This window comes from Fundulus heteroclitus, unplaced genomic scaffold, assembly GCF_011125445.2.
Source record: "Fundulus heteroclitus isolate FHET01 unplaced genomic scaffold, MU-UCD_Fhet_4.1 scaffold_116, whole genome shotgun sequence".
Classification (NCBI taxonomy): Eukaryota; Metazoa; Chordata; class Actinopteri; order Cyprinodontiformes; family Fundulidae; genus Fundulus; species Fundulus heteroclitus.
Genome location: NW_023396529.1, coordinates 86,907 through 100,568, shown reverse-complemented (window position 1 = coordinate 100,568; position 13,662 = coordinate 86,907). Strand labels below are relative to the sequence as shown.

Below are 13,662 nucleotides of genomic sequence, written 5' to 3'. Positions count from 1 at the left end.
CTCAGCTATATTTATCCATAAATCCTGATGAATCCAATCAATTACTTCGACTGCAGTCATGTCTTGATGACATCAAAAGCTGGATGACTTTAAATTTCCTGCATCTAAATTCTGACAAGACCGAAGTTGTAATCTTTGGGCCAGAGTCCTCAAAAAATAAACTTCTTAACCAATCACTTAATCTGGGTGGCATTAACCTGGCCTCTGGTAATAAAGTAAAAAATCTTGGTGTTATTTTTGACCAAGACATGTCATTTAAATCCCATATTAAACAGGTTTCCAGAGTTTCCTTTTTTCACCTCTGGAATATCGCCAAAATTAGAAACATTCTGTCCAGGAGCGATGCTGAAAAACTGGTCCATGCATTTGTTACTTCAAGGCTGGACTATTGTAATTCTTTACTATCAGGAAGTCCACAAAATGCAGTTCAAAGCCTTCAGCTGATCCAAAATGCTGCAGCAAGAGTTCTGATGAAAATCAACAAGAGGGATCATATTTCTCCAATTTTAGCTTCCCTTCATTGGCTTCCTGTTAAATCAAGAATAGAATTTAAAATTCTTCTTCTAACGTATAAAGCCCTTAATAATCAAGCTCCATCATATATCAGAGCTCTGATTACCCCGTATGTTCCTAACAGAGCACTTCGCTCTCAGACTGCAGGTCTGCTGGTGGTTCCTAGAGTCTCTAAAAATAGAATGGGAGGCAGATCCTTTAGCTATCAGGCTCCTCTCCTGTGGATCCAACTCCCAGTTTTGGTCCGTGAGGCAGACACCCTGTCTACTTTTAAGACTAGGCTTAAAACTTTTCTTTTTGACAAAAATTATAACTAGTGGCTCATGTTACTCTCAGCTACCTTTATAGTTTTACTGCTATAGGCTTAGGCTACTGGAGTATATCAGGATCTAATTTTATCACTCTATTGAGTTCTACTGTTCTTCAATTATGCATTATGTGTTGTCATTTCTGCTTTAACTTTCTGTTCTCTCTCTTTTCTCTTCATAGTAGGTACACCTGGTCTGGCGCTCTGTTAACTGTGACATCATCCAGAGAAGACGGCTCACCCACTACTACCATCTAATGTAGAACAGATTACTGGATCAATGTGTGCTTCTGTGCTTTTTTGTCTCTCTTGTTGTGTCTCTGCTCTGTCTTCTGTAACCCCAGTCGGTCGAGGCAGATGACCGTTCATACTGAGCCCGGTTCTGCCGGAGGTTTTTCCTTCCCGTTAATGGGTGGTTTTTCTTCCCACTGTCGCTTCATGCTTGCTCAGTATGAGGGATTGCAGCAAAGCCATGTACAATGCAGATGACTCTTCCTGTGGCTCTACGGTTCCCCAGGAGTGAATGCTGCTTGTCGGGACTTTGATGCAATCAACTGGTTTCCTTATATAGGACATTTTTGACCAATCTGTATAATCTGACCCAATCTGTATAATATGATTGAACTTGACTTTGTAAAGTGCCTTGAGATGACATGTTTCATGATTTGGCGCTATATAAATAAAATTGAATTGAATTGAATTGAATTATTATTATTACGGAATTAAAACGCGTTGTGGAGCCCACGCGGATTTGTAACGAATCAATTGGATCAGGTATCTAAGTTCAGAACGTGCGCCCCTACTCAAACCCAGAAATTCAGACCCCTCAACAACTAGGGGGCGCTATAATAAAGGACAACGCGTTTACGCCTGTAACCGCCAAACTACTGGTCCTACACTCAAAAACTTGATGGCACTTTGTTTATTGGATGATTCTGCAAAATAAAGTGAATTGGCACACCCTTCGTTTCCCAGCTAGTTTTCGCGCTACATGGCTACAAGGCTTAAACCTTTCTAGTTAAACTCCTCCTACATATTTTGTGCAATCTGCGCAAAACTCCATATATAACCATGTAATGGACAAAGAAAAAAAAGTTAACGCGGCGGATTTTTGAATTTTGACTTTTTCGAAAAGTAACGCTAAAATAAGTGATTGTTAGCTAGCTAGCTCTAAATGTAATTGCTGATTATTGTAAAACCATAACAGATTTTGACATGTCCTTCATAACCCATAGTCCAAATAAGATTTTGCACATGTGACCCGCATTTGAGGATCGTCCATCACTAGGGGGCGCTGTGATGTCAAGAAATCTACTACGCAAGTGTGGCTGATCGGATTTTTACAAAACCTTCTTCATTCCCTTCCAGACATTGCCCTTAACTAAAGTATTAAATATGGTATTTATTGAAACAAGTGGGTGGGGACTATTTCCAAAAGTGTGGAAAAAAACTTGAAAATTTCAAAAATTCACCTAAAATCACTTGTGTGGTGTAACAAGCTCAGATTTTCACGATGTATTCCTTGAATAAGGTGCAACCTTTCTCATTGCATGTATTGAGGTTTCTGAAAGTTGCACACTCTGATTTTTTAAAAGTTTGTAAAATGTAGAAATCAATGTATTTTCCACAAATATTGGTCAATGCCAATAAAAATGGCCTCTATCTGTAAAGCACAGGCAGAATAAACTTGTGTTTCAGTTTGGTAAAAATCCAGGTCAATTTGACCAATTTACAAGAAATTTAAATTTACATGTATAGGACTATAAAGTTTAATGTTTTTTTTATCTGAAACCGTTTCATTAATGACCATATTAAAAATCACGTAGTTAGATAAAGCACTCTTGGACATACGTAAATATTTTCAGAATTTTAGAGCAAACCGTTGAATTTTTACAAATTTATGAAGTTTGTGATCAGTTCACAGCGCTCATCATCCAAAGAAGAAGCTGTGAGCAACGCTGGTGTGGTGCATTCACAGTGCATGGGACAATTCAAAACTCAAGAAGAAACATGTTTTTGTTCAATTATTTTTAAAATGTTTATATATATATATATATATATATATATATATATATATATATATATATATATATATATATACTTTTTTTTATTGATTGAAGAAAAACACATTTTTTGTTGAGTACTGAATTGTCCCATGAACTCTGAATGCACCACAGCTGAACATAGTTGCTTCTTCCTGGCTGCTCAGAGCTAGCGTGTTCTTCAGGCACAAGATGTGGGAATTCAGTGCTGTAACCTGTTAAGCAAGACAACAAAGTTTTTTGTTGAAACATAATCCTGGTGAGTGCTTTTTTTTAGATGTAAACAGTTTATCAATGTTCACGGTTAGACTCTGAGCTGAGGAAATCCTCAGGATTGAGTGAAGGTGATGTGTGATGTTTTGATGAGCTTTATTTAAGAGAAAAGTTGTTTTTCTCCCTTTAACAATCCAACACACCTGAAATTGGTTGTCTAAGAGGCGCAGCGCGCTGATTGCGCTCCGCAATTACTGTGCGCAGTTGTCAGCAGAGGCCATCTGCCCGCGCCTGATAAGACATAGTATTAATGACACATCCACAGATGTGCAAATTTCTTTAAAAGGCAGTGTCATAATTTACAAAAAAAAATGTTTGAAGTGCAGTTGTCTTGTAACCCTTGTTTTTAAAGTTGCTTCTTCTTAAGGTTATCTTAAGTATTTTGCAACTATTGTTTAGATTTTATAAATATTAATTTGCAGGATAATTTAAAGCAGTGTATGGTGTGTAATTATAAGATATGAAATGGTTAAGGTTTTTTTAGATTTTGTAAATTGTACTTGATTTGTTTTCCTTGCAATTCCACTTAAACAACAAAATACAAAAAAGGTACAGTATGCTGCTCGTGTGTTTTATTAAATATCTTTTTTGATAGTCTAGTCATTTAGATAACTTCTTACATAGCACTACAACAATTAACATACAGAAATAAATTGACTTAGTCAGCAAAACAAAATGTGCCTTGATAATTAGCCAAAACACAACAGTTGTGCCATATTTGATTGACAGTTCTCCCTTTAACAATCCAACACACCTGAAATCGGTTGTCTAAGAGGCGGAGCGCGCTGATTGCGCTCCACAATTACTGCGCACAGTTGTCAGCAGAGGCCATCTGCCCGCGCCTGATAAGACATAGTATTATTGACCAGGGGCGTTTCGAGCTTTGAAGGACATCCGGGGCTTAGCCCAGACCATTTTATATAAATACAGGATCACTCGAAGTGTTTGTTTTTATTATTATTAAAGTAACAATTTACTTTCAGTCAAAATACATCTTTAACATTATGCACAAACACATACACACTCTCACTCAAATTATTAAGGAAACTACGTCAAATAAAAATAAATACACTGCAGCTACAATATGGACTGGAGAACGGGTTCTAACTGGGTGAGGCCAGAGAAAAGTGATTGTCAGAAAACTTTTATGAAGTTTTTTTTTAACAGTGTAGAAGGTGAAGTGAAACGACACTGTAGAACCAAGTCGCACTAGAACCAGCTGAGAAAGCCTCCTGTGGTTCTATGAACTAATTTTATTCAACCCAAAATCACCTGCCAGAGAGACAAGCTACAGCAGCCAAGATTACCTACAGCAATATTTAACTTTATGCAAAGTTTAATAACATTTCTCTAATTAAAGTGTTCATCTTAAAAAGCAAGTAATGTTTTTTTCTGATAAACTTTTTAGCAATTTTATTGAACTTCAAAAATTTTTAGATCCCATCCATCCATGGATTTTCTATACTCGGTTTTCGGTACAGGTGTGACGTCAAGCCCTATCTGATGGGGAAACAGGGTAATGGGGGTGGGGGGGACGGCAGGTGGCTCTTCCTAGTCAGGGACACAGATTACATCCTGGACAGGTCGCCAGTAACAGGGCTCAAATATAACCGTTTTATTAGACTTCAAAAAAGTTAAATAATGCCTTTTTATAAACTCATGAGTTGTGATAATTAATTGCTGTGCAATAATAGGAAAAACAGACTGATTATTGTAATGTGCGATCTGTGTTAAATTAAAATATATGACGTCATCATAGTATTGGTTATGTGTCCTGCATTGTCCATCCTTGTGGTTGGCCTTGTATGATCATAGGATTGGTTTATATTGAATGTGACAGGGAGCCAGTGGAGTTAATGTACAGGAGTGAAGTAGATGATGTAATGATGAAGCTGCTGTCTTTGTACTAGCTGCAGTTTATGGAGGTTTTCTGGAGGACAAGGAGGGAAGGGAGCTGAAATTGTAAAGTCAAGAGGTGAGTGGACTGTGAACCAGTTTGACAACAGTGTGAAGTAAGAACTTGATGCTGCCAAGATGAAAGTCATAGTCCAGGCCGAAGTGCAGGTCGGGTTTTCGCTCTCTCTGCTCCTCTGCAGGGTTGGACGGGCAAATGCTCCTCATCGGAGTTAATTGCCAACCTTCTTACGGAGCTGGAGCCAGGAGGAGGGCGTCAGTTCGTTAACGCTCATGCGTTGGTACAGACCGTAAGCCTTGTTCCCAGTTTCAAGCCTTGATACCTTGTGCGTACCCAAGTCTAATCCTGTTTTGCTCCTTCCTCCTAAAAACCTGGATACCCAGCTCAAAACCAAGTCTCAACAGTTCAAGCTCCGGAAACCACGTCTGAGACCCCTCCGAGTTCCCGTTCTGGACACCAGAGTAAACCTCAGACCCACGCTCTACGGAGGCCCTCCTTCCTGCGCTCGCCTGCCTGTCCACCCTCACACCACTACCTCTGGAGAGAACCTACCAGCTCTGCACCTCCCATTAACATCACTGGACTACACCCCCTCAAGCTCAAGCCTCACCGTCATCCCAGTGAGTTTTTCCTCTGCCAACCATCACAACATCAATAATTTCTCAAACCATCTCCGGCCAGCTGCTCACCTTTCTCCTTCCCTTCCTCAGCCCACTGTCATATTTAAACCATGAGTGTCTGGCTGAATATCGGGTTCATCTCCTCCTAAGATCATTACAAAATAATTAGGATACTGCTAAGGTCTGCCACTCTGGCAGACATCAATAGAGCGCCACAATGGTTACAGACTAAAATGGATAAAACTGTGAAATTAGCATGATGACTGGATTTGTTAACTAACAATGAAAATTGAGGATTAAAGCCCCAGTGAGAAAATGGTTTTGGAATTGCACGCAGTTACCTATAAGATTAATGGAGATTTAATATCCCTCTCCTCGGACGCAAATAACCAAATCATGCTCCTTTTAACCAGATGTTAGACATCCTGATGGGAAAAATCACATATTATTGAGTTTAGCTAACTATTAGACTAGAGGTCCTTTAGGTCAGCTCTACCATATTTAAAAATAAATGCATAAATAAATAAATGCTCAATAAATAGATATGCATACAATTAATTGCCACCAAAAATACAATAAACAAATAAATGTAGGTAGAAATGAAATTACACAGTGAGACATAAATGTATATATCTCTTTAACTATTTTATTTAAAAATTACTTTTTAAAGTATTTATTTATGTGCATGTTATATTTTTGTGTTTTTTTCTTTCTTTGTATTTTTTTGCCCTATTTATTTCTTCGATGCTATTTATTTCTGCCTGTCCTTTTTACATTTCTGTCTGTCGTTTTTACATTTCTGTATGCATTTCTGCCTCATTATGCAAATGAGGAGGGGCTGGATCTTAAGGTTTCAACTTCTGCCCATTGGTTGGTTAGCATTTTACTGCATCCGTCGAATCTACATGGCACCGGTGTTATGCCGAAAAGTACATGCCTGCAGAGATATGCATCTATCGCAAGATACTGCATATCGACGAGGAAAACAGATTTAAATATGACCAACGGAGCTACTTGTTCTTATATTAGTGATATAAAAACATTTAAATATACCTCTCATGGAAAAAAAAAACTGTGGTTATTCGTCAGATTCATTTACAAAAGTACGGGTGTTATGAACAACATTAAATCCAAAGATTTAATGGTCTCTTCTCATTCCCACACAACAATAAACCGTGAGAGCCAATGTGAGTTTTGAAACTGCAAAGCTTTGTCTTAAGCGGAAGATCAAACGTGCATCTGCACAGCATCAAACGTGCATCTGCACAGCACCGCGTTCACAGAACATTGTGATGCATTCGTGAGCGTCAGAAAGTTATGGTTCATTCAGGAGCATCAGACATTTCAAATTTATAAGGAAAAAGGCATAAAACGGAACAGAACTTAACTCATAGAATAATGTATTTATCCAGCAACAGTGTGGGCTTTCTTACAATACTGAATGCTCTATAATTGTATTTCTGTTATTTTTTGATTATGCACATCTGCTAGCTTTTTATTCTGAAAAATTATAACATTACAGCAGCAAATTATCAGTTTTTCAAAAGCCTGTTTAAAAGCTCCAAATGGGGCTTCAGATCATACAGCGACAATTGCGCTGTCATTGTTTTACAGGGCAGAATTTGCATTTGCCGACCCTTGTCCTTTAACTACAAATGGATATACAGGAATACAGTCATAAAAGTGTCAACTCCTCTGAGATAGCAGGGGATGTGTTTTTCAGCAAGGGGCGGCCAAAAAAGCCACCAAGTTGAGGACCTGCGACAGACTGGCGACATGGTGTACCCCGCCTCTCGCCCGGTGAACACTGGAGATAGGCACCAGCAACCACCGCGACCCCATGAGGGATTAAGCGGGTCAGAAAATGGATAGACGGATGGGCAATAATAATAATGGACAAATTAAATTGTAAGAACATCACTGAGTACAGTCTGCTTAAATTTTCTTCCATCTGGAGTTTTTGAAATTGAACATGAGGGCTGAGAACAGCTAACCTGACCTTAGCCAGATGTATTTCACTCCGCCTAGCTCCACTCACATCCATCTGGGACTGATCTATAGGAATGGCCTTTTTTGAAGGCTGGGCCTTATCAAAAATCCTTGCATATAATTGGATAAGCCACTTGTCTGTCATCTTTATCAACGTGCTATTTCAACCACTCACACTGAAGCCAACCCTTGACGCTTATGAGAGCGACGCAGGAAAAAAACAAAACTTTTTTTTTTTTTTTAAATGTGTTTGCGGCTCTAGTGGCACGCGTTTTATTGACAGTGAGCTGACAGGAAGAGGGTCACGGGCACCGCGTCCGCCACGGCGCCGCGTCCGCCACGGGTGCGCCCGGAAAACAAAACTTGCCAAATCCGGTCGGGAGAAGGGCTAAAACATCGTTTCCACCAACAAATGCCTTCAGAATCATTCTCTGATGTTCTTTGAATGAAACAATATTAGGTAGATTGGACAACACGGAAGAAATAGCAGCATCAATGTTAACGTCTGCTTCCTCGATGCGAGCCGCCATTGTCTAAATCAAAACAGTCTCACGGTCGCTTCTCCACTACGTCACATCTATGAAACTCCAGCCCTGCATCCTGATTGGCTGGACAATAAAATTGGTTGGAGAAATCACTCTATGGGAGAGGTACCAGATGGATGTGTGTGACGCTAGGCGGAGCTAGGCGGAGAGATATCAATCTGGCTAGGGTCAGGTTAGAGAACAGCATTCAAACAGGGGGATATAGAATACAACCAGGGTTGAGTAGATAAACTTGCTGTTAAAACCAACAGGGATAAAATAATCAACTGAAGGGCTTAGAATTGCAGTACATTATAGGCATAAGAAGTATCATCATAAGAAGGTTTGATCAAGCTTATTCTTCAGCTTGATCACGTCAAGCTGAAGTCGATACACATAACTGCTTCCTGTTTCCTCCTAAGAGTATGTCTACTTCCTGAATATCAACTAGTTACGACCTGGGGCCCGTTCTTCGTACGTTGCTTAAAACATCCAAGATCAAATGAGACATCCAAGATGATTTTATCCGGCTAATCATGATCCAGCTAATTGGGTTCTTCGAACACACCTGTTGTTTATGATTAGTATCGCTGGATTGAGTTATCTGAGATAACTGCGCGTTCATGCGTCGCTTTAAAAGGGGAAAAGTATCCATAGAAGAAACAGTGATCAGCAATGCTACTATTGGCTTTTCAGCATGGCCAAAGAACGCCCACAGTTTTTCTCCCAGCAAAACAAGAGCTTTTAATGGAAGGTTATGCCGAATTTGAGTCATTAATTAAAACGACAGGGAACACCTCAAAGTCTGCTCAAGCCAGGAGAGAGGGCTGGCAAAAAGCAGCAGACAAATTACACGCATAAGTGCTGTCCATGGTAGATGTTTCTATCACTTTCTACAGAATGTAGTTTTGCTTTTTAAAAATTTCATATTTACTTTGTTCTTTTATGTCAGAGCCTCCACGGGAGCCACTAGAACATGGGGGAAAAAGTGAAGTACAGGAATATTCTACAAACTGGTAGCCTTTAAGTATTAAACTGTATTTTAAAAAGCAACTTCTTCCTCTTTTTTAAAAGCCACTGTTAAATTATATGTTTGTCTTTTTATAACAGCCACCAATAAGAAGGCTGGAAAAAACGGGTTATTTTTACTTTTGTTGCATGAGGCATGTTTCACCCTTTTTTTTCTTCACAAAATGACACAGGGTGCCATCCGTTCCCTATATAAATGGCTTTTCAACAAAAAATAGTATTTTGACCTGAAAAAACACAAATTAAGAGGAGAAATTGAACTCCAAAACTTGAAAAAGAGAAAAATTGCACTAGAGATTGAGTTGCTTCAAAAGGACCTTCAGAGTAAGTTGTAATATATCATTTGACAGTAGTATTGCTAACTTTACATAACTATCTCTTATTACAGGCAAAAGATGATATGCTGGCTTTTCTTTAGAAAAAAAATGTTTAAATAAAACGACAGGAACTAAGCATTATTTGTTTCATCTTTTATTAAAGATTAAAAAATGGTGTTCCACAATTCTGTCCCGTCCTCTGCAACTAGGTGGCCCAAGTGCACTGGCTGGACAGCCTTCCCTGCCTCCTCCGCTTATAAAGCTGCAATCTAATCCTGTTTACATGAAATAAACCTGCTCGCGAGCAGGTTTAAGCTTGCGCACATGTTGCTATGACAGCAAGTCATATATAACATGTATAATACTAGTCGGGAGAGAGAAGGCTGTGTTCAAGTGGCATACAAACATCAAAATGGTATCTTTGCCCTATTTGTTGGTACTTGCCGATACTAATACCACCATTTTAGTGCTGGATTGGGGCCAGAAATATTATTCTGTTATAAGAAATATTATTCTGAAGTCACTATAGCCTCACACCACTTGGACGTGGGAGGCCTGCAGACCTGATGGCTGTGTATAAGATCCACTGTTTGCTGAGTGCAAGGCTGAAAGCTGCGTAGAATGATTATTGTCTATGATAGACTGTCTTTGTTATGTCTCAAGCCAAGGCCACCGTGCAGTATTAGGGGAAGCCGGAAAGCGAGACAGGCAGAGACAGGGCAGACGCAGACTGCAGCGGGACCGTGGGGTGCGATAACTTTCCATCTATGTGATCTCTGCTCTGTTTCTCAATAAAAGTGCTGGAACGTCATTACCACTGTCTCCTTATTTAGTAAAGATGGGAACTCAGTTATCATTGTTTAGAATTCCACCAACAATTCCTATAACATGTTTTGAATTCCACCAACAATTCCTATAACATTTGGCGTAAATGAACAAGATCTCCGACCGACGAGCCAGGGAGTCCGGGGACAGGAGCAGCTTTGGCCATCCCGGAGAGGTTATCCGGCCTCTGGTACCCCGAATGGATTTTCAAGGGTCGTTGAGGAGCTCCAGGTCTCTTGGAGCATCTCTGGGCGTCGGCACGAAAATCCGAACCTTTCTTTCATGAGACGGTAAGGAGATTATTTTCCAGCACTTTTAAAAAAACAAAACGCAATTGCTCAAAAATGTTTGCAAGCTTTTAAAATTTAAACCCCATTTAAAGAGTACCTCAAGAATTTTTTAAATTTAAAACTGTAAACCTAAAAAGGTAGTAATAAGTAAAAGCCGGTAGAAATAATAAATTATATTAATCCTTAAGGCAAATAAAACAGGATTCGCAATACAGAACAGTGACTAAGGTTTTAACATTAAACTAAAATTCAAAATTTAATTAAAATACCTTTTCAGCTGAAATGCAGACTCTCATGCTGGGAGGAGGAGGGGCAGAGCGGTTTTCACCTGGAGAACGGGTGACCGGGCTGAGCGGTTTGCAGCTGGTCAATTAAAGTCCTCTTGTCTCGGTTTGCACAAGAGGCTGTCCACTAGTGTAGTGGATGAAAGCGGCAGGGATGCTTAAGTCCTTGACTGTTGCGGAGACGTTCGCAGCTTTGATAAGTGGGGACCTCGACCATTATACCAAAAAGGCGACCATCAGATGTGAGGCCTTTCATTTTAGTTGGTCGATCGTGCTAAGGACAAGTAGAAATAATAAAAAAATAGGGAAAAAAAAGTCTTGATGCAGAGGAGTCCGTATAATGGGTCAAAGGCAGAGTTCTCAGGGTCGAGCCTTGCCCCAGGGTGAGAGGTTCAATTTCATGCTGGAAAAGTAGGGGCCCAGAAGCATGACATGCATAAATGATTTGAAATGATTTGATTAAACATGGACATTTCTCACATAGGGGTTAATTTTTTTTATATTGCAGTACTGCTACTAAATACTAAAAAATTTAAATAAAATTAAATTAAAAAAAGAAAAGCGAAACTTTAATAAAATGAATAGAAAAAGGAAACGGAACTAAAAGGACGTTGCACCGGGGAAGCGTTTACAGGGGGACTGACAAGAGACACTTCCGTTATGGGTAACTGAACTGTTAATAACGACGTATAACTTTCAAAAATGGGTAAGCGTCCAGGTTTCTGCGAGACAAAGAGTTGTGTCCTTGCGGGACTGAAGCGTAAAACCGTGTGCGGACGAAACATTCGGGGGTCGTAGCCAGCGCACGCTCTCCCCTTTTTAAACTAAGCGGGAACTTAACACATTGAAAACATCTTTCGACGTTGCCATTGACGTTTAAAAATTATGAAAAACATAGAACTATTTAAGATAGTGAAAAAAGCAGGCCTGCACGTGTTTGTCTGTCCGAATGTCATCGTTTGTATGTAACTGTACCTATGTATGTATGTATCATATGTAACTAAACGTTCATCTATGTGATTTAATTTGGTTAAAATTAATGTTCATGGTTTCAAAATGTTCATTTGTTTTGGGAGAACTGCAGCTCCGTAATTCAAATGACATTTTGAATGGACTATGTTAACAAAAAGGTAAAGGAAAAGACAGACTTCAATAACAAAGTTTGTTTTTTTTTCACATTAAATATCCGGACCAAATTAAATTGATACACGGTGAGATTAACATGGCTTGAACAAAAATATTTCAGCTTTGTTAGAAAATTGGAACTGGTAATAAGCTTTACATAAAGCTTGTTGAGTATACTGTTTTACAACATTAGGCACAGATCCTATCACTTGTTTTTTAGCCCTGTTTCTCAATAAAAGTGCTGGAACATCATTACCACCGTCTCCTCATTTAGTAAAGATGGGAACTCGGTTATCATTGTTTAGAATTCCACCAACAATTCCCATAACACCGATACTGGTATTGATATCGTGCAACACTTGTAGAAACAGCCATATAAAGAGTAAGATGATAAAATGATGTTGCAGAGAATTTTCAATTGTCAGACATTGAAAGGTTAGACACACATTGGATGAATTCTGTTAAGAATTACTGAGGAAAAACTGCTGCATATACATTTGAACTTCAAGATTACTTTTTTAATATAGGTCATACGGGATGTAATGATTACAATGCAGGATTTTTTATGCTGAGAGCTAAATAATTGTGAACAGGAATATCTTTATGTGAAAGTGCTTAAAGGAGTTTTGAATAAAGGACACATGAATGGGACCTTGATAAGAACACTAATTCCACTTTTGTTTCTGTTTTGGAACAGAAAACTAAGGTTCATGTTTTCCGACCATCTACACGGAGCAGATTATTAAAGGGAAATGCAAAGAAACACCCTCATTGCTCGAGCCAGAACTGAACACACATTGCCATCCAGTTGAATCAACTCCTACAAGCAGGGTAACAAGAAGAGGACTGACGAAGCTGGGGAAGATGAAGCCAGAGAACTATGATTTTGTATCCTGATATGGAGGAGAGATGCCTGAGAATTCCCAAGCCGACCACTCATACGCAATTAGATTCAGGTCTATCATGTGTTCTAAATGGCCTGAAGGCTTTCTTTACATTGTATTCTTGACATACTGACTCTTTTTATATTATATTACTGTGATTTTTAACTGCCCCGTTTCTCTGACTTACATGGTCCTGTTTGATTGTATGAGTTATGACATTTACACTGTGATGTTGCATTATGTTGATCATTATGGTTCTGTAATAAAGAATGGAAACAGTCTACTTCAGACTCATACACGAAGACCTACAGTTATGGATTATTTTTGCTTTGACAAAGGGACCACCAGGATCTGGTGGTCCCTTTGTAATAAAATGTAATAAAACTGGACATTTTGAAGTAGTCTGCAAAACGAAAATGCTGAAGGAAGTGTCAGTGGCTTCCAACAACCCAGCTGAGAGGGACGACATGTTTTTTCTTGGAGCAGTAACAGATACTAAACCAGCCATAATTGAGCAGCCAGATTCAGAAAATGAGTGGCTTGTGGAGTTACCTGTAAATGGCTGTTCTGTCAGATTTAAAATCGACACAGGTGCTGACATCACAGTGATGTCCCAGGCTGCATTTAACAGACTGACAAAGAGCCCAAGATTGGTCACAGCAAATAAAATGCCACTGGTCACCAGCCCCGGTGGTGAAGTCCACTGTGTGGGAAAGTTTCTGGCC

The 13,662-nt window shown here is 39.2% G+C and overlaps 1 long non-coding RNA gene across 1 annotated transcript; it reads left to right on the top strand.

Moving 5' to 3' along the window:
- Nucleotides 1-5,083: 5,083 nt before the first annotated feature.
- Nucleotides 5,084-13,160, top strand: LOC118558264. The gene is made up of 4 exons (XR_004928268.1): nucleotides 5,084-5,110; nucleotides 5,232-5,339; nucleotides 5,434-5,670; nucleotides 12,751-13,160. It is a non-coding gene; the product is annotated as an uncharacterized LOC118558264 (long non-coding RNA).
- The last annotated feature ends 502 nt before the right edge of the window (nucleotides 13,161-13,662 follow it).